Here is a 16402-nt window from a genome sequence, read left to right on the forward strand (position 1 = left end):
GCATACCTCATTCTTCCTGGACATAGGACAAGAACTCAGGAACTACCAAATGGCAGGGCTAAAAGAGTTGTAACAAACAGGGCTGAAACATGCCCCTTGCTTCCCATGTTGCGGGTGACAAGAAGGACAGAGAGCTGTGGCCCTTTGGGGATCCCAGACCTAGGAGCTCCCCAGTCAAGGCTGTGACAGCTTCTTTGGGGCTCTGTAGTTCCTGGTGTCTCCAAGCTTCTGGGTGCCACTGTATTCCCTGGTGCCAGCGCAGAAGCTGCTTGTGGCATGCCTGGTTCAGCTGCAGCCTTGCAGGGAACCAGTGCCCATGCTGTCACCTGGAGTTGCCTACCCCACCGCGGCTGTCATGCCCGGCTGTGCATGGTAGCCCAAACCCCATGCTCACTCACACACCCCTTGCTGCTCTGCACCTGGCTAGCCCTTGGCCAGCATGGGACCCAGGCCAGTAGAGTGAGCCAAACGCAGCCTGCCAGGCCAAGTGGGCAGAACAAGCCTGGTGGGCCTGAGCAAAACTCAGGCAAAGGCACCACTGGCCACAGGTGTTTCCAGATGGTGAAGTGACACCCCAAGAATCCTGTGGCAATACTGAGAAAATACAGTATAAGGTGGTTAGCGCAGTACCTGGCATGTAACAAATGCTCATTAAAGCTATTATCACTATCAGCACAACCAACAGAAAAACACAGTTATGGAAAACTATTTATTTTCAATGGTCTATGGATCTTCTAGCAAACTCAGATTCAGACATTTGCCTAATATGATAAATAATAATATCATAAACCAAGACCCTACAGTACATTAAATCAGGGGTCAGCAAACTACCACCTGCAGGGAAAATCCAGCTCACTGCCTGCTTTTGTAAATAAAGTTTTATTGAAACCCAGTCCCGATCATTCATTTACCTACTATCTATGGCTGCTTTCACACCACAATGGCAGAGTTGAATAGTTGCAACAGAAACTGCATTGCCCACAAAGCCAAAAATATTGACTTCCTAATAAAATAAAGTTATCGTGGAAGACTGTTTAGTGTCCAAAATTGTATTTTAAGTTGATTAACTATAACTTAATAAAAGGTAATATTTTATTACATGTTGTTATAAAGAACTCTAAAAGCTAAAAAAGAGAAGACTGTGTTTGTGAATCTTGTCTTCTAAATACAACGATGCCATTTCAGAGTGTTCACTGCCCTGTTAATTAAAATCATAAAGAATATTCCCATCTCTTTCCCAAGTGTTTCCATGAAGTCAGAAGGAAAGCTGAGAGAAAAAGTTGAAAGTGAATATAATGGATATTTAGTACATACCAGGTGCCATGCTTGATACTTTACAAACACAGTAAATTCTTGTTATTCACAGTAGTTGTGTTATATGAATTTACCCCAAACACTAAATTAATGAATACTGGACCATCACTTCTATGGAAAGTATAGGGTTAGGTTCCTGAGAACCTCTGGTCACATCACCTTTGTCAATCAATCAACACCTAACCTTGTTTAAGTGTATTTCTCTTTAAAGACATCTGATTTAGTATATGCTGTTAATTCATTAATGTTGAATTCATGGTCAACAGAACTATAACTCATACCTGAATAAAGCTTACCTAACACATGTATGCCTTTCTCTGAAAGGCATAGCACAGCGCTCTCCTACTTAGGAACACCAGCTTTCACATTGGCACTATACTTGGAAGGCCATTTTAAGCAGCAAAATCACCCAAAAAAATAACTAAAATATTAAACACATAGCACTAAATAAGCCACCAAAAGGACATTTGTTTACAGTATGAGAAAAGCAATAAGAAGTCAAAGTGTCACCTTGTTCATACATGTAGTTGGGTGACTCAAATATCTGACCACTCTGCACATGACTGCAAATAACTATGAAAGCATTGAGTGTACTAATTTGGGGGTTACAAATAAATTTTAGCAAGTAGCCAAATTTGCAAATATTGAATCCATGAATAATGAGGATCAACTATGTTTATAGTAGACTGGTGAGGGAGGAAGGGATTATGCCCATACACCAGATGAGGAAACTGAGCCACAGTGCATTTAAATAACCTAATTAAAAAGGTTAACTGGTTAACAGTTAACCAATGGCAAAGCTGAAATTCAAATTCTGGTCTGATTCCAAAAGTGGTGCCTCAAAGAAAATTCAGTTCAAAAAATTATTACAACCAATACAAAAAGGGCAAACAATTCCAACCAAATTAATTATCATACATCACATCATTCTTCATTCCTATCCTGAACTGTTAAACAATGTTCATGTGCATTATACAGCAATAACTATTTTAGCAAAAACCTCATATTTCTTGTGGATTTTTAATGTACTACTCCTAAAACATGCATTAAAAATATTTTAGCAAGTTTCTAACTCCCATAAGTCTAATGACTTTGCCTATAAAAGGAAAATAATAATAATAGCTATCTCAATGAGTTCTGAGAATAAATGAGACATATCATATAAAGCATTTAGCATATACCTGGCATGTAGCACATAATAAATATTAAATACAATTATTAATAGTTTAGACTGTACGTAGTGGTTCACACCTGTAATCCCAGCACTTTGGGAGGCTGAGGCAGGCAAATTGCTTGAGGTCAGGCATTTGAGACCAGCCTGGGCAACATGGTGAAACCCTCTCTCTACAAAAAACATAAAAACTTAGCTAGGCGAGGTGGCACACACCTATAATCTCAGCTACTCGGGAGGCTGAGGCACGAGGATTGCTTGAGCCTGAAAGGCAGAGGTTGCAGGGAGCTAAGATCATGCCACTCCACTCCAACCTGGGCAACAGAGCCAGACTCCGTCTCAAAAAAAAAAAAAAAACCCACATAATTATTGATTATTGATAGTTTAATTTAGGGACATGGGACATACATTTCTATAAGAACTCTGCCAATAGATTTATAATATTACATCTCTTCAGATTAATTATGCAGTCAAATTAGTTGAATAAGTATAGGGCCTTTAATTAATACAGAGGAGCTAGCAAGTCTAAAGCTTTTCATAGTTTAATCATTTGCTACTCCTCAATCTTTTTCATCCTAGAAGTCAGGTCTAGAGACACCTGTCAAAGGAAGAAAAGAGCCACAGTTTCTTGGTAAACTTACTCCACAAGATTAATTCAACAGAGTTAGCACTGCTGACTTCCTTTGACGGCCACCAAAACTACCTGCTTTTCCTTTTATCTTCCATCCTAGCCTCATCCACTCTCCCTTGGCATTTGTTCTTTAATTCGATTATCAGGTTTTTAAATCATCTTAAAGACTATACTATTTTCATTCAGATTTTTTATCACACAACACAGGAATCTTTCAACAAGCAGTATGATAGACAGTTATTATTAATAGCCGTTGTTAGCTGTTGTGAACGTGAATTTACCATATTTAATTTGTTTTTGTTTTTGTTTTTGTTTTTGTTTTTTTTTGAGGCGGAGTCTCGCTCTGTCGCCCAGGCTGGAGTGCAGTGGTCGGATCTCAGCTCACTGCAAGCTCCGCCTCCCGGGTTTACGCCATTCTCCTGCCTCAGCCTCCCCAGTAGCTGGGACTACAGGCGCCCGCCATCTCGCCCGGCTAGTTTTTGTATTTTTAGTAGAGACGGGGTTTCACCGTGTTAGCCAGGATGGTCTCGATCTCCTGACCTCGTGATCCGCCTGTCTCGGCCTCCCAAAGTGCTGGGATTACAGGCTTGAGCCACCGCTCCCGGCCACCATATTTAATTTGAATCAATTAGTCATTTCTAATTTTTCTTCTTCAGAAACCTTGAAGTCTTAGAGAAACTGAATTAAAGATAGGCAAACTCCAAAGTTTTTAATGAGAACAGAAAGACCTTATTTGCCTAAGGTCTTAGGCACTACTTAACAGTGGCCTCAACTATTTCACAATAGTTTACCTAAGCACCCAGTGAAAGAGTGACATTTAAAAACCCAACATCTTGAAGTCTAAACTGTAACCAAGAGGTCATTTGCTGCACTCACCGTTCTTTTTCTCAGCTTTATGCCTCTTCTTTTCTGACATTTATTTCTGCTACTGTGAATATGTAAAGGTTCAAATATGCAGGTGTGAATAATCAGATATGGAAAAGCATTTACAGTAGTCCTTCACCAAGTAGCAAATATCTTAGGCAATTTACTTAACCTCTGTGCTTCCACTTATTCATACTTCAGCATCCCTTTCTCCCTCCTACCACTGCTTATAATAATCCAATTAGACTACAGAAACCACTCTGAAAATAGTGTTGAAAATTCAAAGCACTGCTATGATCATGCAACCACCAAGCACAATATGCCAAATAACTGTTACTGAATTGAATCATTTATAGCTGATTATCATCTATGATTTATGCCTAACAATAAAGAACATCTATTTTTAATCATTGTACCACAGGGCTACGTAGTTTTGCTTTTTCTTCACCCAGAGACCTCATGTTTTGAAAGACTATGGCTGCCAATTACATTTATTCATAATTTACTCATTTTTGTTCTTTTTAATCAAAGTTTTTACTACTAAAATATGTTTTCTAAACAGCAAACAGCAATAGTAAGTAATAATAAATGGATTTTCAATTCACTTGTTTAATGAGATGATGATATAGTGAATCTATGCAAACTTACTACAGATAAATATCTGGGAACAACATTGTGGCTTTCTCAAAGCTTCCATGATAGTCTAATCTAGACTGATCTTCCTCAAAATAAATCAAATTTACATCTCACTAAGTATAAATGCACTGTAATCCATCTTGTCAATTAATATTAACTAAGTATAATTATATATATTTGTGGGGAAATATAAAGTAAATCAATTCCAGAATCAAGACAAGTCAATATGTCTATTTTTCCTCAATGGGTTAGTCTTGTTTAAATAAGATAAATAAGGTTCAAACCATAGATATTCTTATATTGACTACATGCTGATGCTCTTGCAACTGTTCTTACTATTACTCACTGCCATTAAGGGTAATACAAAGAAAGAGAACAATGTTTAGTGTGTGTACCTCACAAATAAGTTCTACTTCTATCTCTCGTTTAGCAAATTAATTATCATTACAGATAATTAAAACTTTAAGTGCCTGCCAGATTTTTATCATTCTTTTCACACACACACAAAAAAAGCAGAAAATAGCATCTAAGAGAGACTGAACAGCATACTGAATCCAGCAAATCTCAGATTTTCTTCCTCCTTAAGTACCAGTGATAAGGACAGCACTTGAACACTGTCCTTTTAAGTTGTTATTTGTGAAATTCCTACAGAGGAAAAAGTAATCTATAATTCTCATTTTATAAAAATAAAAGTGTGACAGGGAAAGTCAAACAGTACATTAAAACAGGCCATTTCTTGCTGATATTCTCTTATTCACAGTAAGACAGATTTGTCCTGTGGTTGAAGGGAATTCTTGTTCTAATTGGGATTTTTTTTTTTTTTTTTATCCTGAGGGTAGTTTTCATTACAAAATATACAAGGCAACAATGAAAGCTGGTTGTGAGTACATCAACTATCTGTCAGGTTCAACTTAAGGCTGGAGGAGGAGAAAGGAAGGTAACACTGTCCAAATACTAACAGTGGCAGACATTGCAATATTCCTATCAGAAGAGAATATTCATTAGCATTAAGAAGATATATTAGTATTGCACTATAATTCACAAGTTATGTGATTTGAAGCATGATTTGATTACAGAATGAATAAATCTGTGATATGTAATAACAACAATTAAAACCATCGGAATCACCAAAAGAGACCTTTGAGATTATCTGATCCAAACCGCCCCAATTCAGATTCCAAGTTTCTTCTTCTGTGTAACCATAAGCAATCCAGTTCAAATTTTCTATAGTTTCTAGTAGCAGACTTTCTAACAGACTCCGTGAGTTTCTACCCAATAACCCCACGGTTACCATGCAGCCAGAAGATTTTACTGTAACTAAACTGAGAAAAATCCACTGTCTTCAAGTGAAAAAGAATAGCATTAGAAAAGAACTCTGCAGAAAAAAAGAAAAGAAAAAGAAAAAAAAGAAAACAAAAGGAAAAAAAACAACTCTGCCTTAAAAGTCACAGACACGAGTTCTAGCTCCAGCACTCACTTAGCCATCTGAAGTAACAGAAACAAAGCTGCTATGTCAGGTCTGAAGTGGCATGATAAAATTATCAGAACTGAAATCTTAAAGCCCAGTCCCACCAATAAACAATTTTTAATTTTTCACTAAGAGTTGGGGGTGAAGTTGTAGGACATAGGGATATAATTTGCAAGTTATTTGTGAAATTCTCAGAGAAGAAAGAGAAACCTGTTTTTATCTTTCATTTTACAAAAACAAAAGTGAGATGGAGATACACAGAAGAGTACAGTAATATGAACCCGTTCTAGCTAGCATTTCCTAACTCACTGTTTCCTGAAAAGAGTATTTAGTGAAAAGTACTGCCTTTGTCTCTCTGAAAACTAATTTCACATCCAACATCCTTTCCAGTGGGTCTTCACATAGCCCTATCAAGTGGAAGTGTATGATTATCACTGCACTTCCTAGGACTTATCAGCCAGAAGCTTGAGAATTTAAAAGTAGAAGCCAACTCCTGGCAGGAAAACTGATCCGTGTGATACCACAGATAGTAATCCCCATTAAATTAGCAGAGGCTAGATTTAAAGCTCCTATCTTTTTATAAGAAAAGCTAACTAAGGAATTTTCAGTCTGTGAAAGAAAAAAATAGAAACGTATTTTATTGCAGCTTCTTGACGTCAATGTTTGATGGGGGAGGGGACAAATCTCAGTTTATTGGGCACAGGATGACACAAGGCTTGCAGAAAAAAGACAACAGCGAAGGTCAAGGGAAGAAAAATGTTCAGAGTACGTGATGAGGTCACCCAAGGGGGCAAAACAATGCATCCGTGAAATCAGTTTTCTCAAGTTCCAATTATGCCCTACCACTTTGGTTCTTATCATCCTAAACTTTTCCTCGTCCTTAGAAAGTGTCAGTCACCTTCTACTTCTTGATAGTCTCTGACTTTGGTTCCGCAGTTTTGAGGGCTGAGTTTTCTCATCTCCTCATAAAACACTTTTTTCAGGGAAGTTCCCTCAACCATTGCTCCCATCAAACAATACGATTAACCTAAAGTCTGATTTTCAGCTTTTCTCAACTGTTTTCATCTCATTTCCCGATCTGATTAATTCTAACCTTTCAGCTACCACTTGTGTGTTACTGAGGAGGTTTAACTTTGTCTTCACACACTTGGAACTCAATGCAGCAACATTCCAACTAAGCCTTCTGAGGACAAAATATTTGACAGCATTTTGTATATCAATTTATCCCTTTATGTATAGAATAAATTTTTACAAATCTGATTAGACCTTTGTGTTTCACCTACAAAAATAAAACTCTAAAGTCAGTCTCTAATTTAGTGGCACAAAAGTTATTCAATCTATAAACATTCCAGTGTCCTGCAGCTTTCTGAGGAGCCATGAAAGGATTACATATTCTCTCCATAAGGAGTTTATTCTGCTCTAAGAAGACATTCTATAGTTAGAAAAAGTGTCATTTTTTCCCAAATATTGATTAAACAATGAAAGGATATTCTGTGTATCAAGTACCAAACAATATGCTAGGTTCAGGGGAAAAAAAAAAAAAACCACCAGCTAATCAACTTGTTATATATGAGGATATAGCAACAAACATCTCCTAAATTCTAAATGTCACTCTCTCATCTTTCTGAAAAATATAGACAATTAAGAATAAAATCTACTACCAGGTATGGTGTTAGGTACCTAGCTACTCAGGAAGCGGAGGCAGGAGCATCACTTGAGCCCAAGGTTTTGAGACTACAGTAAATTATGATTGTGCCTGTGAATAGCCACTGCACTTCAGCCTAGGCAGCATAGCAAGACTCATCTCTAAAAAATTATTTTATTTTTATAAATCCTTAAAAAATAAGAATACAATCTATAAAGAGAACATTAATCAATTAAAAATGACCCAAAAACAACATATCTGAGCCTTTAGATGTCATCTTTTAAAAAGTCCATTTATCTTTCTAGGATATCAATTTGTGTCACATTTCTATCAAGAGGTAAATGTTAGGGGCATGCAGATGTCCCAGGATGGGGATAAGCACTTGTTCAATATATACTAGCAGTGTATTCCAAAGGGACAGTCCCCATAGACATTAAGAACATAGACCCAAATTCTAAGCTTCCTGGTTTCAAATCTCAGTTCCCCCTTTGACCTAAATGTCTGACTCTGAGCTATTGTTTTAGTTTCCTAACAGCTTTTTAAAAAGTGGGGGGAAAGGCAAGGTAATAGAAATATCTATTTTACAAGGATGATGTAATAACTAAATGAATTTGAATGAATGCAGGTAAAGCATTTACAGTTATGCCTGGCATATAGCAAGTAAAGATTGGCTATTATTTTTTTATTATTATTTCAGCTATTATTATTACTGTTGCTATATTATATAATTATGATTCCAGGACTGTAGATCACATTTATCACCTCATTTAACCCCCTTAACCACCTGTGAATGGCTGTCTCCAGGTCAAAGTCCAGAGTCCTTGGTAGGACAGAGGAGTCGGCCGATTGAGTTGCCAGAATCTCTGGCCCTTCCCACATTCTCCCTGAGTGCCAGCCATCCAGATCTCACAGAGCACCCAGGAAAACCAGATGCTGCTCCACTCGGCACCTTCATCCTGTTTCCAACACCTGGAATATCGCTTGCATCAGGTTAAAGAACTTCTTCCTTCAGAATTTACCTCAGAGAGCCTCAGAGAATTAACATACATGGCTCAGGACGTATGATGCTTCCAGCTTTGTTCTTTTTGCTCAAAACTGCTTTGGCTATTCAGAATCTTTTGTGATTCCACATGAGTTTAGGATTTATTTTTATATTTCTAGAGATTCTTGAGATTTTAATAGAGATTGCATTAAATCTGCAGATGACTTTGGGTAGTAAGAATATTTTAATAATACTAAGTTTTCCAATCTATGAGCATGGGATGACATTCCATTTATTTGAGTCTGCTTTCTTTAATTAGCATTTACCATTTTCAATGTACAAGTCTGTCACCTCCTTGTTTAAGTTTATTCTTAAGTATTTCATTTTTTTGATGCTATTATACATAGGATTGTTTTCTTGATTTCTCTTCGGATAGTTCATTATTAGTGTATAGAAATGCAACTGTTTAAAGTTTATTTTGTATCTTACAGCTTTGCTGACTTTATTTACTAGTTCTAACAGGTTTTTGTGTATGTGTGTGGAGTCTCTAGGGTTTTCTACACATAAGATCATGTCATCTGCAGACAGAAATAATTTTGCTCCTTCCTTTCTGATTTGTATGCCTTTTATTTCTTTTTCTTGCCTAACTGCTTTGGATAGGACCTTCAGTATTATGTTGAATAGAAGTGGTGAAGGTGAACAGGCTCCTTGCCTTATGCCAGATCTTAGAAAAAAAAGCTTTCCATTTTTCACAACTGAGTATAATATTAGCTATGTGCTTGTCCTATATGGCGTTTACTGTGTTGAGGTAATTTCCTTCTATGCCTAATGTTAAGAGTTTGTATCATAAAAGAGTACCGAATTTTGTCAAATGTTTTTTCTGCATCTATTGAGATGATCATGTGACTTTTGTCTTTCATCCTAATTATGTGGTATATCACATTGATTGAGCTGCATATGTTAACTCATTCTTGAATCCCAATGATAAATCCCACTTGGTCATTACATATTATTCTTTTGATGTGCTATTAAATTCAGTTTGCTATATTTTGCTCTAATCTTTACTTTTTACCTCCTTAGGCCAGTTTTTAGCTTAGCAGTTTATTCTTTTGCTAGTTCCTTGACTTGTAATGTTAGGCTGCTGGAAATATGTCTTTTCTTAATGTAGGTACTTATTGCTATAAACTGCTTTTGCTGCATCAAATAAGTTTCAGTATTTTTTGTTTCCATTTTCCTTTGTCTCAAAATATTTTCTAATTTCCCTATGATTTTTTCTTTGACCCAAAGGTTAAGAGTGTGGTTTAATTTTCATGTATTTATCAACTGTCCCATTTTCCTTTTGTTGTTGATTTCTGGTTTTACTCCACTGTAGTCAGAAAAAAATATTTGGAATGATTTCAATCTTCTTAAATTTGTTAAGAATCATTTTGTGACCTAGTATATGACTTATCCTGGAGAATGTTTCATGTGTTTGAAAAGAACACGCATTCTGCTAGTTTTGGGTGGAATAGTCTATGCATACCTGTTAGGTTCATTTGGTCTATAAAGCTGTTTAAGTCTGCTGTTTTGTTTTTGTTTGTTTGTTTGTTTGTTTTTGAGATGCAGTCTCACTCTGTCACCCAGGCTGGAATACAATGGCACAGTCTCAGCTCACTGCAACCTCTGCCTCCCAGGCTCAAGCAATTCTCCTGCCTCAGTCTCCCAAGTAGCTGGGACTACAGGTGCAAGCCACCACATCTGGCTAATTTTTTGTATTTTTAGTTGAGAACGGGTTTTACCATATTGGCCAGGCTGCTCTCGAACTCCTGGCCTCATGATCCACCCGCCTCGGCCTCCCAAAGCGCTGGGATTACAGGTGTGAGCCACCGCACCCAGCCTGCTGTTTCTTTACTAATTTTTCTATCTACATGATCTGTCCATTATCATAAGTGGGATATTTAATTTTCCTACTATTATTGTATTACAGTCTATTTTTCCCTTCAGAACTGCCCATGTTTGCTTTACATATTTAGATACTCTGATGTTGAGTGCATATATATTAATAATTATCTCTTATTAATTATTTAAAATAATAATTATTAATAATAATAACTCTTAGTTTATGTAACTAAACTTCCTTGTTCCTTGTGACAGTTTTTGACTTAAAGTCTATTTTGTGCAGACAGTGTAAGTCTGCTTATTTTTTAAGGTCCATTAAATATGGGTTATACCAATAGATTTGAGGGAAAAAAAAGTCTATATTTGATTTTTTTACTTGTTTGCATATAGCACTTTTTTATCTAAAAAAACTAAATATTAGAAGTTTATAACCAATTATTCAAATACTAGACTGTAAACATTTATATGCATAAATATATAAAAGTCATATTTGAAGCCACATTAATTTACTATACTCTGTATGAGAAATACAAAAATAAACTATACACACATATATACAACACATTATACATACATATATATACTTCTATATACATTTATATTTATGTATTACTTCATATGAATTATTGATTCACATTTTCTAAATACTAAAGCACAAGATTAAACAAAGTCCCTCAAACTATGACTGATTTGATGCTTTCCTACCAAATGAAATTAAAGATATCTTAGTCATCTTCATTTAGAAAGTGGTGTGTTATACAGCTGAAGAACAAATCAATGGAAAAAATAGGAAAAGAACATGGTATATTAAGGTTGTACCTGAAATCATGGACTCAGATATATTTTAAAGAATAAGCAATTGAAGAGATAGACTCCCCAAATAAATGTGAGAATATAAAAGGAAGAAAGGAAGAAATATATTATGTTTATTTCCGCTTCAGAGTTCCAGACTTGTCGGAAAAATATGTAAAGGAACTCTCTCCCTACTTGTACCCCAGATCAGACCTTTATTTCTAGGGCTTGGTTTGAAGCAAAAGGGCTTTGTCCCAAATGAGAAAGAAAGAGAGAACATAGCCCAGGAAACCGCTCTATCCTCTCTGATGATCTAAGAACATCCAGTGAACCTGAGAGGTTCAAGGAAAGATTTTAGAAGCCATTGTTCTTCAAGAACAAATGAGGAGAATGACCCAACAGTGAAGAAGAGATGGATTGGAACAGGGGTTATATCCCTTTGGTTTGAGATTAAAACAAAGAGTGTTGTGGTTCAGAAACGGCATGCTACTTGCAAGACCTTGAATGATGGATGATGCCCACAGATGCTAAACTCTTGGCACCACGGCCTTGGGAGAAGTGCCAATGTTTCCCGCAGCTGAGCCTGGAGCTAGCAGAGAGGAGGAGAGAGATGAGATCATCTCAGTGGCCTGCCAGAGCAACTGATGAATTCTCCACAGCAGAGAGGACAAAAGGACAATGAGGATCAGTGTCAATTAACAACCAGAAGCCTCTTCATGCTATTTCCTGAGCCCTGTAAGCTTCAGAGTCACATATACCCCAGGGTTCTAAAACAACAAAAACTGATACCTGACTTCTCATTAACTTCACTCAGAGGAGCCTTGCAGCCAGATCTTATGTAATCTTTAAAAAACAAGTATATAATATAGCTTGCCAATCAATTCTCTGAAAAAATTTACAACTGCTTCATAAACATTCCTATAATCCCTTTCCTCAGGAAAGGCCTCCCCCACTGCTTCTTCCTGAGAAGGAAGAAAAGAGATACCTGATTACATTTTAAAGAATTTTTAACAACTCCCACAAAGGCCAAATTCTGGGTTTCATTTTATTTTGAGACATTAAGATCTGTGTAAATCATGTTGCACACAATCACCCTCCTAAATATTCTTCACTTACTTGAAGCTGCTGTGTTCCACTACTTTTCTTTTTCTGTATGAATCAATTGGTGGGTCCACCACTGAGTTTTATGTCACCCTTATGAAGACCTGGAAGTTTCTCCAGGCTGCCATCTTCAAGTGGCAAGTTAACTCTGTCAGGCCTCTGAGCCAAAGTTAAGCCATCATATCCCCTGTGACCTGTAGGTACACATCCAGATGGCCAGTTCCTGCCTTAACTGATGACATTACCTTGTGAAATTCCTTTTCCTGGCTCTTCCTGGCTCAAAAGCTCCCCCACTGAGCACCTTGTGACCCCCACCCCTGCCCACCAGAGAACAACCCCCTTTGACTGTAATTTTCCTTTACCTACCCAAATCCTATAAAATGGCCCCACCCCATCTCCCTTCTCTGACTCTCTTTTGGGACTCAGCCCGCCTGCACCCAGGTGAAATAAATACCCATGTTGCTCATACAAAGCCTGTTTGGTGGTCTCTTCACACGGATGCGAGCGAAATTTGGTGCCGTGACTTGGATGGGGGACCTCCCTTGGGAGATCAATCCCCTGTCCTCCTGTTCTTTGCTCCATGAGAAAGATCCACCTGTGACCTCAGGTCCTCAGACCAACCCACCCAAGGAACATCACACCAATTTTAAATCAGGTAAGTGGCTTCTTTTCACTCTCTTCTCTAACCTGTCTCACTATCCCTCAACCTCTTTCTCCTTTCAGTCTTGGTGCCACACTTCAATCTCTCTCTTCTCTTAATTTCATTTCCTTTCCTTTTCTCCTAGAGACAGGAGACACGTTTTATCCATGGACCCAAAAATCCAGCGCCAGTCACGGACTCAGGAAGATAGTCTTCCCTTGGTGTTTAATCACGTGGGGACACCTGCCTGATTGTTCACCCACATATCAGAGGTATCTGACCACACAGGGACACCTGTCTTGGTCCTTCACCCTTAGCGGCAAGCACCACTTTTCTGGGGGGGGCAAGAACCCCCCGACCCCTTCGCTCCCTATCTCTACCCCTTCTCCATTTTTCTGGGGGGCAAGAACCCCCCGACCCCTTCTCTACCTATCTCTACCCCTTCTCCGCTTTTCTGGGGGGCAAAAACCCCCCATCCGCTTATCTCTGTGTCTCTACCCCTTTCCTGCTTTTCTGGAGGGCAAGAACCCCCCAACCCCTTATCTCCATGTCTCTACCCCTTCTCCACCTTCCTGGGGGGCAAGCACGCCCCACCTCTTCTCTCCATTTCTGCTCTCTTTTCTCTAGGCTTGCCTCCTTCACTATGGGTAACCTTCCACCCTCCATTCCTCCTTCTTCTCCCTTAGCCTGTGTTCTCAAAAACTTAAAACCTTTTCAGCTCACACCTGACCTAAAACCTAAACGTCTTATTTTCTTCTACAACGCCGCTTGACACCAATACAAACTCGACAGTGGTTCCAAATAGCCAGAAAATGGCACTTTCGATTTTTCCATCCTATAAGATCTAAATAATTCTTGTCATAAAATGGGCAAACAGTCTGAGGTGCCTAACATCCAGGCATTCTTTTACACATCAATCACTCCCTAGTCTCTGTTCCCAATGCAACTCGTTCCAAATCTTCCTTCTTTCCCTCCCTCCTGTCCCCTCAGTTCCAACCCCAAGCGTCGTTGAGTCTTTCTAATCTTCCTTTTCTACAGACCCATCTGACCTCTCCCCTCCTCACCAGGCTGAGCTACATCCCAATTCTTCCTCAGCCTCCGCTCCTCCACCCTATAATCCTTTTACCACCTCCCCTCCTCACACCCAGTCCGGCTTACAGTTTCGTTCCACCACCTACCCAGCAATTTCCTCTTAAAAACGTGGCTGGAGCTAAAGGCATAGCCAAGTTTAATGCTCCTTTTTCTTTATCCAACCTCTCCCAAATCAGTTAGCATTTAGGCTCTTTTTCATCAAATATGAAAAACCCAGCCCAGTTCATGGCCCATTTAGCAGCAACCCTGAGACGCTTTACAGCCCTAGACCCTGAAAGGTCAGAAGGCTGTCTTATTCTCAATATGCATTTTATTTTATTACCCAATCTGCTCCTGACATTAAATAAAGCTCCAAAAATTAAATTCCAGCCCTCATACCCCACAACAGGACTTAATTAACCTCGCCTTCAAGGTGTACAATAACACAGTAGAGGCAGCCAAGTAGCAACATATTTCTGAGTTGCAATTCCTTGCCTCCACTGTGAGAGAAACCGCAGCCACATCTCCAGCACACAAGAACTCCAAACTCTTGAACCACAGCTGCCAGGGGTTCCTCCAGAACCTCCTCCCCCAGGAGCTTGCTACAAGTGCGGGAAATCTGGCCACTGGGCCAAGGAATGTCCAAAGCCTGGGATTCCTCCTAAGCTGTCTCCCATCTGTGCGGGACCCCACAGATAGACTGTTCAACTCGCCCAGCGGCCACTCCCAGAGCCCCTGGAACTCTAGCCCAAGGCTCTCTGACTCCTTCCCAGATCTTCTCAACTTAGCAGCTAAAGACTGACACTGCCCCATCGCCTCAGAAGCCTTCAGGATCATCACAGACGCTCTAGGTAATTCTCACAGTGGAGGGTAAGTCCGTCCCCTTCTTAATCAATACGGAGGCTACCCACTCCACATTACATTCTTTTCAAAGGGCCTGTTTCCCTTGCCCCGATAACTGTTGTGGGTATTGACATCCAAGTTTCTAAACCTCTTAAAACTCCCCAACTCTGGTGCCAACTTGGATAACATTCTTTTATGCACTCTTTTTTAGTTATCCCCACCTGCCCAGTTCCCTTATTAGGCCGAGACATTTTAACCAAATTATCTGCTTCCCTGACTATTCCTGGGCTATAGCCACATCTCAATGCCACCCTTCTTCCCAACCCAAAGCCTCCTTTTCATCTTCCTCTTGTATCCCCCCACCTTAACCCACAGGTATAGGACATCTCTACTCCCTCCCTGGCAACCGATCACATTCCCATTACCATCCCATTAAAACCTAATCACCCTTACCCTGCTCAATGCCAATATCCCATCCCACAGCAGGCTTTCAAAGGATTAAAGCCTGTTCTCACTCACCTGCTACAGCATGGGCTTCTAAAACATATAAACTCTCCTTACAATTCCCCCATTTTACCTGTCCTAGACCCAGACAAGCCTTACAGGTTAGTTCAGGATCTGCACCTTATCAACCAAATTGTCTTGCCTATCCACCGTGTGGTGCCAAACCCATATACTCTCCTATCCTCAATACCTCCCTCCACAAGCCATTATTCTGTTCTGGATCTCAAAGATGCTTTCTTTACTATTCCTTTGCACCCTTCATCGCAGCCTCTCTTCACTTTCACTCCGACTGACCCTGACACCCATCAGGCTCAGCAAATTACCTGGGTTGTACTGCCACAAGGCTTCACAGACAGCCCCCATTACTTCAGTCAAGCCCAAATTTCTTCCTTATCTGTTACCTCTCTCAGCATAATTCTTATAAAAACACATGTGCTCTCCCTGCTGATCATGTCCAACTAATCTCCCAAACTCCAATCCCTTCTACAAAACAACAACTCCTTTCCTTCCTAGGCATAGTTAGTATGGTCAGAATTCTTACACAAGAGCTGGGACCATGCCCTGTAGCCTTTCTGTCCAAACAACTTGACCTTACTGTTTTAGCCTAGCCCTCATGTCTGCATGCAGTGGTTGCTGCTGCTTTAATACTTTTAGAGGCCCCAAAAATCACAAACTGTGCTCAATTCACTCTCTACAGTTCTCACAACCTCCAAAATCTATTTTCTTCTTCCCATCTGACACATATACTTTCTGCTCCCCAGCTCCTTCACTCTTTGTTGAGTCTCCCACAATTACCATTGTTCCTGGCCCAGACTTCAATCCAGCCTTCCACATTATTCCAAATATCACACCTGACCCCCAT

At 39.3% G+C, this 16402-nt stretch overlaps 1 protein-coding gene across 2 annotated transcripts in view; it reads right to left on the reverse strand.

Annotated features, from left to right (window-relative positions):
• ELAPOR2 (endosome-lysosome associated apoptosis and autophagy regulator family member 2) overlaps window positions 1-16402 on the reverse strand; it is a 183544-nt gene that overhangs the window by 77019 nt on the left and 90123 nt on the right. The window lies entirely within an intron of this gene.

The sequence above is a fragment of the Trachypithecus francoisi genome, unplaced genomic scaffold (assembly GCF_009764315.1).
Source record: "Trachypithecus francoisi isolate TF-2019V2 unplaced genomic scaffold, Tfra_2.0 Lachesis_group4, whole genome shotgun sequence".
In the NCBI taxonomy this organism is placed as follows: Eukaryota; Metazoa; Chordata; class Mammalia; order Primates; family Cercopithecidae; genus Trachypithecus; species Trachypithecus francoisi.